This window comes from Macrotis lagotis, chromosome X (genome assembly GCF_037893015.1).
Source record: "Macrotis lagotis isolate mMagLag1 chromosome X, bilby.v1.9.chrom.fasta, whole genome shotgun sequence".
Classification (NCBI taxonomy): Eukaryota; Metazoa; Chordata; class Mammalia; order Peramelemorphia; family Peramelidae; genus Macrotis; species Macrotis lagotis.
This window is the reverse complement of record NC_133666.1, coordinates 594,842,426-594,860,915: the sequence shown is the minus strand read 5'-3', so window position 1 is coordinate 594,860,915 and position 18,490 is coordinate 594,842,426.

Below are 18,490 nucleotides of genomic sequence, written 5' to 3'. Positions count from 1 at the left end.
TTCTTAGTGCATAGTGAGTCCCTAATAATGTTTGTTGACTAATGGAAATCCAATTTGAACTATCCAATAGGCAGTGATGCAGATCAATGTTGAATCAGTATGTCTGGGAAGCACTTGCATAGATAATGTCCATGGCATCTGATACAATCACAAATGAGGTAGTACATTAAGAAAAGAGAACTGAGCCCAGTGTAAGATGTTTATTGAAGCCTTATTTCTGACAAACTGTTCTAGTTTTCTTGAAATTATTTTTGAATAAAGAGTTCTTCTGACAATACTCGGTGTTTATTCATTGTTGAATATTAGCTTCCAATGTTTGATGGTCTTTATGTATAGATGTCTTGCTTATTTATTTAATTTGATATATATATATATATATATATATATATATATAGACACACACACATTCAAGTATATGTGAAATATCACACATGTGACTTTCCTCATCGATTATACATTTTTTGAGATAGGGATTGGTTGGGTGTGAAGGTTTTGTTTTTCGTTTTTTAACCATTGTGCTTAATATATGAATTGGCACATAGTAGGTGCTAGGTAAATTTAAGTTGAATTCACCAGTGAGTTAGAATTTATATAACCACAGAATGGATTGCCTCAGTTTTGAGAGTCAGCTACCTCTCATTGGAAGTGTTTAAAGAGAAACTAAATGACCAGTTTCTGGGGATGTTATAAAATAGATTTTTGCACTGGTGATATAATTGACTGTACCTTTAGACTGTAAGCTCCTCAAGGATTGCCTTTTGACTCTTTTTGTGTTCCAACAATTATCACATTGTCTAGCTCATAACTGATGCTTAATAATTGATTATTAATTGAATGCCTCTCCGTTTCATGATTTTATATTATAATTATTATAGAAAAAATTCTATGAAACTCATAACACATGATCAGGATGATCCCATAAATTAATATTGATTCTACTCTTTATTTTTAAAATTTATTTTTATTAAAGATGTTATTTGAGTTTTACAATTTTCCCCCATCTTACTTCCCTCCTCCCATCCCCCCACAGAAAGCAATCTGTCAGTCTTTACTTTCTTTCCATGTTGTACATTGATCCCAATTGAGTGTGATGAGAGAGAAATCATATCCTTAAAGAAGAGACAAGAAGTCTAAGAGGTAACGGGATCAAACAATAAGCTATCTGTTTTTTTCTGAATTAATGAGAATAGGCCTTGAACTTTGTTCAAACTCCACAGCTCCTTATCTGGATACAGATGGCACTCTCCTTTGCAGACAGCTGAAAAAAATGTAAGTAAAGGAGAGTTTCCAGCAGCTTAATGAAAAAAAGTGCAAAAGTAGGTGGCTTAGCCCTACCTGATCTAAAATTATAATGTAAAGTATCAGTCATCAAAAGTGTTTGATATTGCCTAAGAAATAGAGTGGTGGACCAGTGGAATAGACTAGGTGTAAAAGCAGGAGATGATTACAGTAATCTGCTGTTTGATAAACCCAAAGAGTCCAGCTATTGAGATAAAAACTCCCTCTTTGATAAAAACTGCTGGGATAATTGGAAGTTAGTATGGAAGAAACTTAGATTAGATCAACACCTAACACCTTTTACCAAGAAAAGATCCAAATGGTTACAGGACTTAGACATAAAAAAACAATACTATAAGGAAATTAGAAGATCAAGGACTAGTTTACCTGTCATATCTATGGAAAGGGGAGCAGTTTATGACTAAGAAAGAGTTGGAGAACATCACCAAAAACCAATTAGATGATTTCGATTACATTAAATTAAAAAGCTTTTGCACAGATAAAACCACTGTAACCAAGATCAAAAGAAATGTAGTAAATTGGGAAATAATCTTTACAACTAATGATTCTGACAAAGGACTCATTTCTAGAATATACAGAGAACTGAGTCATATTTTAAAACAAAAAGCCATTCCCCAATTGACAAATGGTCAAAGGATATGCAAAGACAATTTATAGATGAGGACATCAAAGCAATCAATAGCCATATGAAAAATTGCTCTAAATCATTAATTATTAGAGAAATGCAAATTAAAGCTTCTCTGAGGTACCACCTCACACCTCTCAGATTGGCCAATATGACCAGAAAGGATAATGATCATTGTTGGAAGGGTTGTGGGAAATCTGGGACACTGTTACACTTTTGGTGGAGCTGTGAACTCATCCAACCCTTCTGGAGAACTATTTGGAACTATGCCCTAAGGGCAACAAAAATGTGCATACCCTTTGACCCAGCAATACCACTACTGGGTCTATATCATGAAGAGATGATGAAAAAGGGTAAAAACATCACTTGTACAAAAATATTTATAGCAGCCCTTTTTGTGGTGGCAAAGAATTGGAAATTAAGTAAATGTCCTTCAATTGGGGAATGGCTTAGCAAACTGTGGTATATGTATGTCATGGAACACTATTGTTCTATTGGAAACAAGGAGGGATGGGAATTCAAGGAAGCCTGGAGGAATTTGCATGAACTGATGCTGAGTGAGATGAGCAGAACCAGAAAAACACTGTACACCCTAACAGCAACATGGGAGTGATGATCAACCTTGATGGACTCACTCATTCCATCAGTTTTTCTAACTCATTAAAGTAATGTTTTGGAATTTTGATTGGTAGGGCACTAAACAGGTAGCTTAGTTTTGGTAGAATTGTCATTTTCATTATATTAGCTCTCCCTATCCATGAGCAATTGATATTTGCCCAGTTATTTGAATCTGATTTAATTTGTGTGAGAAGTGTTTTATAATTGTTTTCAAAAAGTTTCTGAGTCTGTCTTGGCAAATAGACTCCCAAGTATTTTATATTGTCTGAGGTTACTTTGAATGGGATTTCTCTTTCTAGCTCTTCCTACTGTATCTTGCTAGACATATATAGAAAAGTTGATGATTTATGAGGGTTTATTTTATAACCTGCAACTTTGCTAAAATTGCTAATTGTTTCTAGTAGTTTTTTTGGATGATTTCTTGGGATTCTCTAGGTAGACCATCACATCATCTGCAAAGAGTGAGAGTTTTGTCTCTTCCTTTCCAGTTCTAGTTCCTTCAATTTCTTTTTCTTCTCTAATTGCTGAAGCTAACATTACTAATACAATATTGAATAGTAGTGGTGATAATGGGCACCCTTGTTTCACCCCTGATCTTATTGGGAATGCCTCTAGCCTTTCCCCATTGAATATAATGCTTGTTGATGGTTTCAGGATACTGCTAATTATTCTAAGGAAGAGTCCATTTATTCCTACACTCTCTAGTGCTTTTAGTAGGAATAGATGCTGTATTTTGTCAAAAAGCTTTTTCAGCATCTATTGATATGATCATATAATTTCTGTTAGGTTTGTTGTTGATATAATTGAGTACACTAACAGTTTTCCTAATATTGAACCAACCCTGCATTCTTGGAATAAATCCTACTTGATCATAATGTATTATCCTAGTGATAACTTGTTGTAATCATTTTGCTAAGATTTTTATATAAGATTTTTGCATCTATATTCATCAGGGAGATAGGTCTAAATTTTTCTTTCTCTGTTTTAACTCTTCCTGGTTTACATAACAGCACCATATTGGTTTCATAGAAAGAGGCAGAGTTCCATTTTTCCCTATTTTTCCAAAGAGTTTATATAGAATTGGAACCAATTGTTCCTTAAATGTTTGGTAGAATTTGCTTGTGAATCCATCAGACCCTGGAGATATTTTCTTAGGGAGTTCAATGATGGCTTGTTGAATTTCTTTTTCTGAGATAGGGTTGTTTAGTTATTTAATCTCTTCATTTTACCTGGGCAACTTATATTTTTGCAAATATTCATCCATTTCACTAAGATTATCAAATTTATTGGCATAGAGTTGGGCAAAATAATTTTGAATTATTACTTTAATTTCCTCCTCATTGGTGGTGAGTTCACCTTTTTCATTTATGATACTAGCAATTTGGTTTTCTTCTTTCTTTTTTTTAATCAAATTGACCAGAGTTTTATCAATTTTATTGGTTTTTTCATAATACCAACTTTTGGTTTTATTTATTAATTCAATAGTTTTTTTGCTTTCAATTTTATTAATTTCTCCTTTAATTTTTAGAATTTCTAATTTGGTATTTAATTGGGGATTTTTGACTTGTTCTTTCTCTAATTTTTTTAGTTGCATATTTAGTTCATTGATTTCTTCTTTCTCCAATTTATTCATGTAAGCATTTAAAGCTATACTATATCCCCTGAGAGTCGCTTTGAATGAATCCCATAGGTTTTGGTATGTTGTTTCATTATTATCATTATCTAGGATAAAATGGTTAATTCTTTCTATAATTTGTCTTTTGCTCCACTCATTTTTTAAAATGAGGTTATTCAGTTTCCAATTTGTTCTGGGTCTATATCTCCTTGAACCAATATTGCATATGACTTTTATTGCATTGTGATCTGAGAAAGCTGTATTCACTATTTCTGCCTTTCTGCAGTTGATCATTTGGTTTTTATGTCCTAGTACATGGTCAATTTTTGTATAAGTTCCATGTACTGCAGAGAAAGGTATATTCCTCTCTATCCCCATTCAGTTTCCTCCATAAGTCTACCATATCTAATTTTTCTAACAATCTATTTACCTCCTTAACTTCTTTCTTGTTTATTTTATGATTCAATTTATCTAGATCTGATAGCGGGAGGTTGAGGTCTCCCACTAGTAGAGTTTTGCTGTCTATGTCTTCCTATAGTTCTCTCAACTCAGCTTCTCCTCTAAGAATTTGGATGGTATCCCACTGTGTGCATACACACACATACACACACATATGTATAGACAGTATTAAAATAACTTTATTGTCTATGGTACCTTTTAGGAGGATAAAGTTTCCTTCCTTTTCTCTCTTAATGCTATCTCTTTTTGCTGCTGCTTTGTCTGAGATAAGGATTGCTACCCCTGCTTTTTATTTACTTCAGCTGAAGCAAAATATATTTTGCTCCAACCTTTTACCTTTACTCTGTATGTATCTCTCTGCTTCAAATGAGTTTCTTGTAAGCAGCATATTGTAGGATTCTCTTTTTTGACCTACTCTGCTATTCGCTTACGTTTTAAGGGAGAGTTCATCCCATTCACATTCAAAGCTATGATTACTAATTCTTTATTGCTCTCCATGCTATCTTCCCTCTGCTTATATTTCCCCCCCTTTCCCCCCTTTATCCATATTCCCCAGTATTTTGTTTCTGAATACCACCCCCTTCAGTGTGTTTGCCCTCTTATATCACCCCCTCCCCTTTCTTTCCCCTTTCCCTTTTTCCCTTTTCCCTTCCCTTCCTTTTGTTTGTCCCCCCTTTTTCCCCACTCCCTTTCCCTTTCTCAGTCCCCTCTCCCCTTTTCCCCTTTTAGTACTTGAAAGGTTAGATGTTTTATAAGTTAACTGAGTATGTGTAAGTTGACTTTAAGCCAAGTCTGATGAGAAAAAGATTCAGGTGTTTCTCATCTGCTCCCTCCTTCCCCTCTATTACCATAGGTATTTTGTACCTCTTAGTGTAATGAGATTTAAGCCATTCAATCCCCTCCCTCCTCCCGTCTCTTTCCTGTCCCCCTTTTTTAAGGAGGTAGTGGTTTTTTTAGATCATTCTGAGTCATAGAAAATTCTGAGTATCTGTCACTTCTAGCTAAGTACATTCTATCTAATAGAGTTAAAATTCTTGAGAGTTATTGGAGTCTTTCTCCCAAGTGGGGTTAAAGCCAGTTACATCCCATTAGATAGTGGTCTCATGAATAGATCATGAATGTTCATCATTTCTGGCTGGTGTATTCTCTCTGTTAGAGTTACAATTCTCAAGATTTATGAGAATCTTTTCCCCCATTCTGGGACATAGCCAGTTTCAACTTATTGAATATCAGTTTTTTTCCTTTTACCTCCCTCCCCCTTTTTTTACCTTTTAATGTGTCTCTTGAACCTCCTGTTTGACGTCCAGATTTTCTATTTCACTCTGGTCTTTTCATCAGAAATTTTTGGAATTCTTCCATTTCATTAAATGTCCATCTTTTTTCCCTGGAAGAGAAGGCTCAGCTTTGTGGTATAGTAGATTTTTGGTTGCATTCCAAGCTCCCTTGCTCTTCAAAATATCTCGTTCCAGGCCCTTCAGTCCCTTAATGTTGATTCAGCCAGGTCCTGTGTGATCCTTACTGTGGCTCCTTGATATTTAAATTGTTTCTTTCTGGCTGCTTGCAGGATTTTCTCTTTTATCTGATAGTTCTGGAATTTGGCCACAACATTCCTTTGTATTTTCATTTTTGGATCTTTTTCTGGAGGGGATAGATATATTCTTTCAATAACTATTTTGCCCTCTGGTTCCATGATATCAGGGCAGTTTTCCATAACTAGATACTGTAATATTAAGTTCAGGCTTTTTTTTTTCTCTTCAATGTTTTCAGGAAGTCCAATAATTCTCAGGTTTTCCTCAATCTATTCTTGAGCCCAGTGGTTTTGTTGATGAGGTATTTTACATTTTCTTCTATTTTTTCCTATTTTTTTAAAATTTTGTTTAACTGGCTCTTGCTGTCTCATGGAGTCACTGCAGATTCCATTCTTTTTTTTAGGGAGGAGTTTTCTTCATTAACCTTTTGCAACTCCTTTTCCAATTGGTCAATTCTACTTTTGAAAGAGCTTTCTCTTTGACCAATTGAGGTTTTGAGAGAATTATTTTCTTTTTACATTTGCCCAATTGAGTATCTGAGAGAATTATTCTCATTTTGTATTTGTCCAATTGATGATGTGAGAGCTTTATTCTCATTTTGAATTTGTCCATTTGATGATGTGAGAGATTTATTCTCATTTTGTAATTGTCCAATTGATGACATGAGAGATTTATTCTCATTTTGTAATTGTCCAATTGATGATCTGAGAGATTTATTCTCATTTTGTATTTGTCCAATTGAGGATCTGAGAGATTTATTCTCCTTTTGTATTTGTCTAATTGTATTTTCTAAGGATTTGTTTTCTTGTTGCAAGGTATTAATTGTCTTTCCCAAATTTTCCATTTGATTTTTAAGCTCCTTCCTTATTTCTTCAAGGAAGTCTTTCTGTGCTGAAGACCAGATTGTATTCTCCTCAGAGGTTCTAGGTTTCTCTGAGTTAGGGTCTTTCCCTTTAAAGAATTTTTCTATGGATCCACCTTTCCACTGACCCTACTTCATTTTGCTAAGACCTTGAGTTGGGGAGGGGCTGGTCCACAGGGGCTTGATATCGTTGAAGGCTTTACTCACTGAATGCAATTTCTCTGGTTGGCCAGTAGGAGGTGCTAGTTGCTTTCTCTGGAGTGTCTGTGACCTTGATTGAGGCCTTCTCCCTTTGCCTGAAGGGAGTAGTTGGAGTTATTGAATTCTTTTGCCTTCAATCAATGGTGGTCTTTACACTGGCCTGAGGTCATTCCTCTCTCTATTGTCAGCTGGGCTGGTTCTTCTGCTCACACACCTGTGCCTGAGGCAGAAGTAGTCTGCAATTGTTTGTTCCTGGAAGAGGCCTCAGACGTAATGGAGGCATGGACTCAGAGTTCCTCATACCAGAGGAGCCCAGGGATGTTGTCCACAGCTCTCCTGCACCGGAACTCTCCCCCAAGCCCTGTTGGCAAGCTCCAGAGGGACAGCACCAACACCAGTGCCTCTGCTCCTTACTTGACTCAAGCCCCTTCTGTCTAGCCCCCCGCTGATCCAACAGTTCCAACACTTGGGCCCTCAGACTCCCAGCTCCCATTCAGCTGCTGCGTAATCTGGCTGATCCGGGCTGATCTGCCCTCTGAGCCCAGACTCACCAGCCCGAATTTGTTCAATGCTGCTGCAGGAGACAAATCCTGAGGTAGATGTTCTTTCTCCTGGCTTTTCTTTCTGGGTTTTGTGGGTCGGATTTCTGTTAAGAGGTTTATTTCATATGATAGATGGGGAAAGATCAGGAGACTTTAGAACTGTGCTTGTCTTCTCTCCCCCATCTTGGCCAGAAGTCCCCACCCTTCTTTTTAGCTATAATCTTATTATATACTATCAAGCTAGAAAAAACTGTGCCCACAGATCTAGTCTTTGATGAACTGTGTGCCTGACACCTGAAAATCAGTTTGTTTGCTTGTTGGATGGTACTTGCATTTTGTTATTGAAGACCAAAATGACATCACTACATTTGAGACAAATTGCAGTATGTCCAATTGTGGCTAATCAGATCAGTACAAGCTCAAAATGCTCTACCACAGGTTGAGCACAAATAGTCCATGTGAACAATGGGTTGGATACTCCGAACTTATGAATGTCATATTTCCTTTGAGATGCTTCAATCCTGTCTTCCTCAAAGAGTGCAGCACTCTCACTGATGAGGGCACACCATGCCGGGTGGTCCTGTGACAGTGTCTCCCATACTGTACTATCCATTCTAAAGTTCTTGAGACCTTCAGGGTGTCTTGATATCACTTCTTCTGATCCCCTTGTGAGCTCTTCCCTGTGTGAGTTCTCCATAAAATAGTTTTTTTGGGCAAGAATACTTCTGGCATTCTAACAATGTGTCCAACTTGTAGTTGCACTCTCTGTAGTAATGTTGGAATTCTAAGTAGTTTAGCTCAAGAAAGACCCTCGGTACCTGGTGTCTTCTCCTGCCAGGTGATCTTCAGAATTTTCCTAAGACAAATTTAGAGGGAAGAGATTCAGTTTCCTGACATGGCACTGGTCGATTTTCCACGTTTCACAGGCAAATAGCAATAAGGTCAGAACAACAGCTCTCTAAACCTTCAGTTTGATAGTCATTCTTCTCTCCTATACTTTCTTTCAGAGCCTCCTAAATACTGAGCTAGCTTTGGCAATGCATGTGTCAACCTCATTGTCATTATGTAGCTTCCTGGAAAAGACACTACTAAGGTAAGTGAACTTGTCCACAGTACTCAAAACTTTTCCTTTTTCTGTAATTGATGGTTCCATGTATAGATGATTGATGGAGCACCTGTATTTTCTTGGTGTTATTTGTTAGACCAAAATTATCACATACAACACAGAATCAATCTATTCTGAGTTGCATCTCAGCTTCAGAAATTTCATTGAGGGCACAATCATCTGCAAAAAAGAAGATCATGCACCATCACTCCCTCCACTTTGGTCCTGGTCTGTAGCCTTTTCAAGTTGAAGAATTTGCTATCAATGCAGTACCTGACCTTGGAGCCATGTTCATCCTCAGTGAAGACATTTGATAACATGGTTGAAAACATCATGCTAAAATATATGGGAGCAAGGACACATCCTTGTTTCACTCCATTGGTGACTGGGAAATATCAAGAACATCATCCTCTATCCAGGATCTTGGCAAGCACTCCATCATAAAATTGACATACATTATTGATGAACTTCTCTGGGCACACAAATTGTGACATAATTTTTCATAAGCCCTTATGACTGATGGTATCAAAAGCCTTGTTCAGATCCACAAATGTTGTATACAGACCTTTGTTCTGTTCCTGGCATTTTTCCTGGAGTTGTCAGGCAGCAAGCACCATATCAACTGTTCCTTGAACTTTTCTGAGGCCACACTGGCTCTCAGGGAGGTGACCATTTTCCAGGTGAAGGATCAGTCTATTGAGGACTCTGGCAAGAATCTTACCAGCAATGAGATTCTAATATCCTGGCTGAGTAAATGCTGATGGCTCTTGCTGTCTCAAATATTCCCAAAGACCATACATTAAGAACAGAGTTTTGAAATTTCTATTAATAGAAGAAGTATTCACATCAGTGATATCATAGATCATTGAAGTCTTGAAGTCATTCTTTGAACAAAGCTTTCTGGATAAATCTGGAACCCTAGACCCTCGTTTTTTCACAGTGGCCATAGGAAGACCATCCCTTATCTCTTATTATTATATGTTATAGGCTTAGGGAGTGCAGAAAAATGTTATAAACATAAGAAATTTGAAGAGTCTTTACTTTGAAAAGTGCCTCTTCTTTTCAAATGCCTCTTTTTAGCCAAAAAGTCTGGCATGTTCTCTCCTAAGCAAGGGTTTTTGGGTATTGTGAAAAGAGCACTGGAGTTTGAGTCTCATTTCTCAGACTGACCCACCAGTGTGATCTTGACCAATTCATTCCATTTCTCTGTCTCCTTTCCCCCATCTGTAAAAGTGAAATAATACAATTATACTCTTTCTTTCACAAGTGTTTTTTTTATGAGTTAAAGTATTTTGTAAGATTCAAACAATGATACAAATGAGAGCTGTTACTATTCAACTGTCAGTCTGATTTCAGTCTGTATTCCCAGGATTATAAGGACTCCAAGGTACATTGTGGGTGCTAGATAAATGTTTATTTACTCTCTGAATATCTAAATTAATTAGTACTTGAGGACCTAATAAGTGCCAAACACTACTCTAAGCATTGTAGTTACAAAAAAAGAAAAATGAGCCTGCCCTTGCCCTCAAGGAGCTTGCCTTCCAATGAGTAAGACAACATATATATATGCATATATATATATATAATTACATATATGTACATATATAATTATATATATATATATGTACAGAAGATATTCAACTTTGATACTAAGTATTTCTTTGTATTGGGGGTGGCACTAACAGATGGGGAGATCTACTCTGAAGCCTAAAGGGAAGAAAGGACTTTTTTTTTTTAAAGAATAACCAGGCAATAAATCTAGTTGACAGGGTTTCATCTCCTCTGTGGGTTAGTCGTTGGCCAGTTCCAGCTCAACCTGTTCATTATATAACATGCTGATGTAGAAATTGCCGGAAGAATATTGCTTCCTATTACATAACTCATGTACTATGAGACTGACAGCACTTCTGATAATCAGAGGAACAGGGAGTATTTCTCTTTCTCCCTCCCTCCCAAGTTCCCAATCTCTCTCTCTCTCTCTCTCTTTCTTTCTCTCTCTCTCTCTCTCTCTCTCTCTCTCTCTCTCTCTCTCTCTCTCTTTCTCTCTCCTCTATCTCTCTCATCTCCTCTCTCTGACTCTGACTCTCTCCTTTCTTTCTCTCTCTCTCTCTCTCTCTCTGTCTCTATCTCTGTCTCTCTGTCTTTCTCTGTGACTGTCACCCCCAAGACTATTGCTGAGGAATGGATATGACATTTAACCGTTAGAGAAGTGAGTTTCCTCAGCTAACCCCAGCTTCTTTTCTACAGTGTCTCTTAACGCTCTAGAAATCTGGTATGGTTCCTTCCCTCTCCCCCTCCCCAGGGTCCCCCCTCCTTTTGTCCACAGCTACTAGACTCTTTGCTTCTTTAAGAACAAGTGCCAAGGATTATTGGCTCAGGATGAAGGGAACGAGGTCCAGAGACTTGCAAGGGTGCATATGGGTCACTAGGTCAAATTCAACCCTGGCTGGGATCAGCCCCGTCTAACTGTTTCCTCACAGTCAGTGGCCCTGGTGACATGAATGAGAATAGCTTTGGGGAACAGTTTCCACAAGTTCAGTGTTCATGTTGGAAAACTTTGATATTAAAATAAGCAGTAATATGGCAAATCTGTACCAAGGCCAAGTAGTAGAATGACCTGAATTGAACTACTTATGTAAAGAGCTCGGAGAGATTAGACTTTCAGAAACTAAGACCAAGAACATTAACTATCTGTAGGGCTCATCTACCCCTTATCATCTACATGCTACCTCATGGTGTTGCTTAACTCCTACTAACAAACTTAAGCAACAACTATTATGCACCCGGATTATAGATTTAGAGCTAGAATAATAATTTTAGCATTGATAAAGTATTTTATGTTGGTTTTGTAAAGTTCTTTACAAATATCATCTCATCTGATTCTCATCACAACCTTGAGGGGTAGCAGTTATTATGATCCTCATTTTACAGATAAGGAAACTGAAGCAGAGAGTTAAATGACCTATTTGGACACATAACTAGGAACTCCTAACTTCCTGACTCAGGGCCTAGCATTTTTTTCTATCTGTTCCACCCAACTGAGTGTGGAAGAGGTTATCTTGTCTTCTAAATAGTAAAAGTGATTTTAGTCCATCCTTTTTACTTTACAAATGAGGAAATCTGGAACTCAGAGGTTAAGTGACTGTATCAATGAATATCTCAAAGTCAGTGTTTGAACTCAGGTTTTCAGTACTATAAGACCTGTTTTCTGTTCACTAACCTATAGGTGATGAGGCAGATGATTTGAATACTGCTATGGCTTATTTTTCCAGCATAAGCAGCAGTGTAGAATACTTAAAAAAGGAACTCTTCTTAACTATCCACTTTCTACTTCTGAAGGAGAACTAATTAAAACAAATGGGAAAGGAAAGTCCTGCTTTCTATTGATTAAAGGTTTTAATATATGGAGGGAAAAAAATTTGTATTTCAAGTCTGACAGAATCATGGGATATTAAAGTTATGAGAGAACTTAGGATAAAGAATGTTGGAATACTAATTATTTTTTTGTAAATAGTTTCTAATTGCATGTAAAGATAGTTTGCAAAACTCACTATCATTAAGACTTTGAATTCCAAATTTTTCCCCTTCCCTCACTTCTCTCTCCCTTTCCCAAGATGGCAAGATGTCTGATAAAGGTTATACATGTGCAATCATGTAAACAGATTTCTACATTAGCATGTTGTGAAAGAAGAAACAGAACAAAAGGAGAAAGCCACAAAAAGCAAAATAAAAAAATCCCCAAAGTTAACATGTTAAGCTTCAATTTGCATTCATGCTTTGTAGTTCTTTCTCTGGTTGTGGATAGTATTTTCCATCATGAGTCTTTTTGAATTGTCTTGGATCATGTATAGTTGAGAAGAGCTAAGTCCATAATAGTGTTGTTGATAATGTGTTCAATGTTCTCCTGGATCTTCTCACATCATTCAACTTTAGTTTTTGAAAGTCTTTCCATGTTTTTCTAAACTCTGCCTGCTCATCATTCCTTATGGCATAATACCATTCCATTACAATCATATATCACCGATTGTTCAGTCATTCCCCAATTGATGGGCATTTGCCCAATTTCTAATTCTTTGCCACAATGAAAAGAGCTGCTATAAATATTTTTTGAACATGTTGATCCTTTCACCTATTTCTATAATCTCTTTAGATGTTCTAGCAGTGGCATTGCTGGATCAGAAGGTATGCACACAGTTTGATTGCCCTTTGGGCATAGTTCCAAATTATTCTCTGGATTGGTTGGATCTGTTCACAACTCCACCAAGAGTGATTCTTTTTTTTTTTTTTTTGCAAGGCAATGGGGTTAAGTGGCTTGCCCAAGGCCACACAGCTAGGTAATTATTAAGTGTCTGAGGCCAGATTTGAACTCAGGTACTCCTGACTCCAGGGCCTTAGCTCTTTCCAATGTGCCACCTAGCCGCCCCACCAAGAGTGATTCTTAAATTTGAAAGAGGTCTTAGAATATTCACCATTAGGACATATAATTTTAATCTGAAAGGGACTTTAGAATAAAATGTTTTAATAGGAAGGGGTTATAGAAAACATTTTGAAAACATTCACCAACTCACCCTATAATCTCTAGGATCAAATAGAAAAACCTTCTTTCAGCATTCAAAATTTTTCAGAACCTGATCCCCTTACTTTCTATATATACTTTATTCTTGTCTATACATTCTGTGATCAAGGGTCTCTGGTTTCCTTGCTAATCTTGCTACAAGATGCTTTGTCTCCCAACTATAGACTTTTTCTTTTGTTGTCTCTAATTCCCGAAACACTTTCCTTCATTTTCTCTGTGACCTGGCTTCCCTGGCTTTCATCTAGTTCAAGTAAAAATCTTGCTAAGATGCCTTTCCCAACCCCTTCCACCTCTTAAAGTTAGTGCTTTCCCTCTGTTGATTATTTCTAATTTTACAGATTTGATATAAATTTATACATTTAGAGATATATATATATACATATGCATTTACATATATAAATATATGTGTATATATATAAATATATAATCACATATATGTTGCATATTGAGGGTATCTCATAGTTTTCATGTTGTCTCCCCAATTAGACCATAAACTCCTTGAGGGGAAGGACTAATTTTTGCCTTTATTTGTTTATATCCAGGGCTTATATACATATACAAATATATCTAAAGAATATATTACATACATAGACACATAAACACATATATGTATATATCTTGCTGGTATCTCATAGTTTTCCTGTTATTTCCCCAATTAGACCATAAACTCCTTGAGGGGGAAGGACTAATTTTTGCCTTTATTTGTTTATACCCAGTGCTTAGTAGTTCCTGGCATATAGCAAGTGTTTTATAAAAGCTGATTACCTTAATTTTACTTGATCTGACCCTGCTGGTTTTATAACTAAACACACTTTGACCCACAGGGATAAAATTACTGGTCTAAAGTACCAGAACAAACTATTTCATCATATGCTTTATAAAACAATCAGTTTACTTAATAGATACGAAATTATCAATAACTCTGGTGAAGACTTCTCCTCTCCCTTGCCATAAGTAGGGGGGGAGAATAGTAAGGGTCTGCATTCCCATTTCCTTACCAGTGCTCTTCTTATATCACTTAATAATTTCTATTTTCTTGTAGTTCACAGCATCAGTTATATAAATAATTCCACATATTTTTTGTGTGGATACAGTATGTATTTATAAGCATATGAAAGATATTGCTAATGCGGAGAATTCCCCTCAACAACATAGATCACACATTTGTTATGACCTAGTAGTTAAGTGTAAGGATGTTTCCTAAGACTCTGAGTAGTTAAATGATTTTGGTGAGAGGGGTGGTGTCCTAAAGCTAGGAAACACAAGGTGCCTGATTTCCTCCACAGCATTCTAGTTCCACCCAATTCTGTAAAGGGATTTTGTGAAGATAAAATTAAATAGTTCAATATGTAAATATGTGTGCATTTATGTGACTTATAGAGTCTTTTCTCCTTTTACCAATCTTTGTATTGCCTAGTTTTCAATTTTTTTTTGTTTTTGTTTTTTGCAAGGCAAAGGGGTTGTGACTTGCCTGAGGTCACACAGGTAATTATTAAGCATCTGAAGCTGAATTTGAATTCATCTCCTCCTGACTCCAAGGCCTGTGCTCTATCCACTGCACCACCTAGCTGCCCCTGTTTTTCAATCTTTTTAACATCCCAGTAGCTTTTGAATGTGTTGATATCCTTTCTAAAATGTGGCATCTAGAATGTATTCTTTCTAAAATGTGGCATCCGGTACATATGTGGTCTAAGCAGGACTGGGTAAAGAGGGACCATCAGGTCCATATATAGATATGTGACTAATGACAATCTATTTTGGCATTAACTTTTGGGGTTCTATGTCTCATTCTTTATTCATATTGAGCTTGCAGTCCACTAAATGTATTTTTTTCCATATGAACTTTTGAATAGTCACATGTGATCTAGTACATTTGAAGCTGATTTTTTGAATGCATGCTTTAGAGTTTTTGTTTTTTTCATTGCATTTAGCACATTATTCTAGTCTTTTTTGATTAAGATTCTATTATCTCATTTATTAATTAACTTTCTTTTCTTTGTCAAATGGAAATTGACTGGTATGATTTTTGTCTTTATCTGAATTACTGAAAAAAAAAGATGTTGAGCAACAGAAGCTGATGGTCAGACCTCTGGAGCACTCCACTAAGAATCTCTATCTAGATTGAAATCAACACATGACTTCTACTGGTTCTAGTCATTTAGTCTCAAAGTATCAAACTTGTCCTGTTGCAAATATATGACAGCATCAAAATAAACTCTGGAGTATGAGAATCTTATAAAAATTGAAATAAATGCTTTTTAAAATTAATAAAAATGCAAAACAACATAACCGATGTTAATTTGTGGTTTTTTTTTAAATTAAGTCAATAGGACCTTCAAGGATTTATTTCTGTTTGGGACAGACACCCACTAGTTTAATCTATCTCGTTTCATCTTAGTTAAAAGGATAGCATGAAGCTTTGCCAAATACCTTAAGGAAATTAAAGTATGCTAGGTTTAAAGTTTTCATTTGATCTTCTGGTTTAGTAACCTAGTCAGAATAGGAAATGAGGTTAATCTGGCATGACCTGTATTTTATGAAACTATGTTGGATCTCTATCTCCATGTGTCTTTTCTCTTTAATCATACATTATATAATTTTGCCAACAATTAAATAGAAAAAATCCCCCATTGATTTAGAGTTGAAAGTAACCACTCTTTCTCCCCTTTGAAAAACTATTTATTTGTCTCTTTATACTCTTATACCATTATATTTCAAAAATCACTCAGAGCATTTCAATATTCACCTTTGCCAATTCTTTCAGCACTCTGGGATGTTATTTGATTGGCCCTGATGTCTTGTATGAGAGGGCAGTTAGCCATTCAATTTATTACCTCCTTAGTCATTTTCATATTTAACTACTCCCTATCCATTTGGGGGGGGGGCTCTTCTTATAAGTCTGAATGTTGTTTTTGTTACTGAAATATTCTTTCCTTCAATATGCTGATGGATAGAAGAGCTCATGAGTGTGGACAGTTTCTTCTTTGGTGCCAGTTCCAATCCATTCCTTGATAGTTGAGTTGACCTATTTTTCCCTCAAGAATTTTGTTCCATAAAGCTTCTTAAATCTCGTGGACACATACCTATGAAAAATTATGGAATCTTACCTGTATTTTCTTTGGAACTTTTTGTAATCTGCTCTCCTGAAATTTGAGCTGCCTGTAAGGCTTTATCCAACATTTTCATCTTTATTATGAGCATGACGATAGAGTAGGCACTTCCTCCCATGGTTCCCATCATTTCTACTTTTGTATTCTGTTCCTCTTTCATGTTCAGAATGAGGTCTAGAATAGTGAGGTCTTAACTACTTCCTCTACCTTTTAAAGAATTAAATGATTATTAAAAGAGCCAAGAATTTATCAGCTGCTCTGCTTTTGGCAGAGATGAAGTTTTCCATCATCATTATAAGTTGCCCTTCTGCCAGGTTTGTGACCTGTTTCCTGAACTTGCCATTCATTTCCTCCTTTTGACTGGGTGGTTTCTAGTATACTGCTACCACAATATTGCTTCTGTTTTTCCTTCCCTATCCCCCATTAGTTCTCATCCAAATGCACTCCCCCATGTTTCCTCCAGTGGTTCAAGGATTTCCTTACCCGAGCATCTCTTTTTGATACATGATGCTACTCTGACCTTCTTTTATCTAATATATTTAATCCAAATGAAGCATTCCCTTCCAGAGTTATATTTCCAGGCAGCAAACACTAAATCTTGATCTTGCATTAAGGTAGGATTTACATTCTTGCATTCAGATTTCTAGTTCATCTTGTTTATTACCCACCCTCTGAAGATTTGTTTATAGATATCAAGGGCAATGGGTTTTATTAGTGCTTTCCTTTTTGGATATTTTTTTCCTGTGAATTACTGATACTTTCCATTGTCATTCTTCCCCTGCCGTACCTATAATTCTCCATAGTATCTAGATTTATGTATATAATTAGGTACCTTTTTTACCCCTCTTTTCACTTCAGTTAAAATTCCTCTTGACCATATTAAGAAATTTCCAGATAAGCTCATATATTTTACTATTCCCTGATAGATATTTTCCACTTGTGGCTAAGAACTCATCATTTCTACATCTTGTCCTTTGGTTCAGAAATTCAAATATTTTTCAGACATCATTTTTTGAATAACATTTTATTTTTTTCCAGTTTCATGTAAAAACAATTTTTGACATTCATTTTAAAAAAAATTGAGTTCCAAATTCTATCCTCCCCTTCCCTTTTCTCTACCCCCCCAAGACAATAAGCAATTTGATATAGGTTATAAATGTGCAATCACACATCGAATTTCCATATTAGTCACATTGTGAAAGAAAACATAGACCACCCCTCCCTCAAAAAAAAAAAGAAAATGAAAAATAGTGTTTCAGTCTGCATTCAGGCTCCATTAATTCTTTCTCTGAAGGTGGATAGCTTTTTTAGTCATTAGTTCTTTGGAATTGTCAGACACTGTATTCTTAACCAACTGTTCATTCATCATTTCCTCTTTTCTTTTCTGAAACATCTCCCTTCAATCAATATCTGGAAGGAAAACATCGACTGTTGCTAGGATTTTCAGGGTTTTTTTTTGGCCAGGACATTATGATCCCTACTAGCACTTTCTAGGTTCCTTTAGTTTGTACCTTTTGTCATCATCAGAATTTTCATAAGTGGTTAGCAGGCTGGGTTTGATCAGTGCAGCTTTGCCTTCCATCATTGCTTGGATCCAATGCCTGGGAAGACAGCATGTGCTTCCATCTTGTTCATGTCAGCTTGACATAAGATTACTGCAATACTCCTTATTTGGGGAGTTGCTAACTTCCTCTTTTTCTCTTCTTTCTCTTACCAGGACTGGATGAAGTCTCTCCTGGTAGCTTCTATTTGGAGGTATGTCATTAATAATTTAAGGACATGTTGATGCTTCCTACTTAGAAGATTCATTTTCCCTGGAATATGCAAAGAGTCTTAGACCCATTTTTTCCCATATTGATTATTCACTGATCCTTTTACTTCCCTCCCTTCCCTATGTATATTCTCCTCCTTTCCACCCTTCTAATAGTGTCAGAATTTTCTTGTTATTT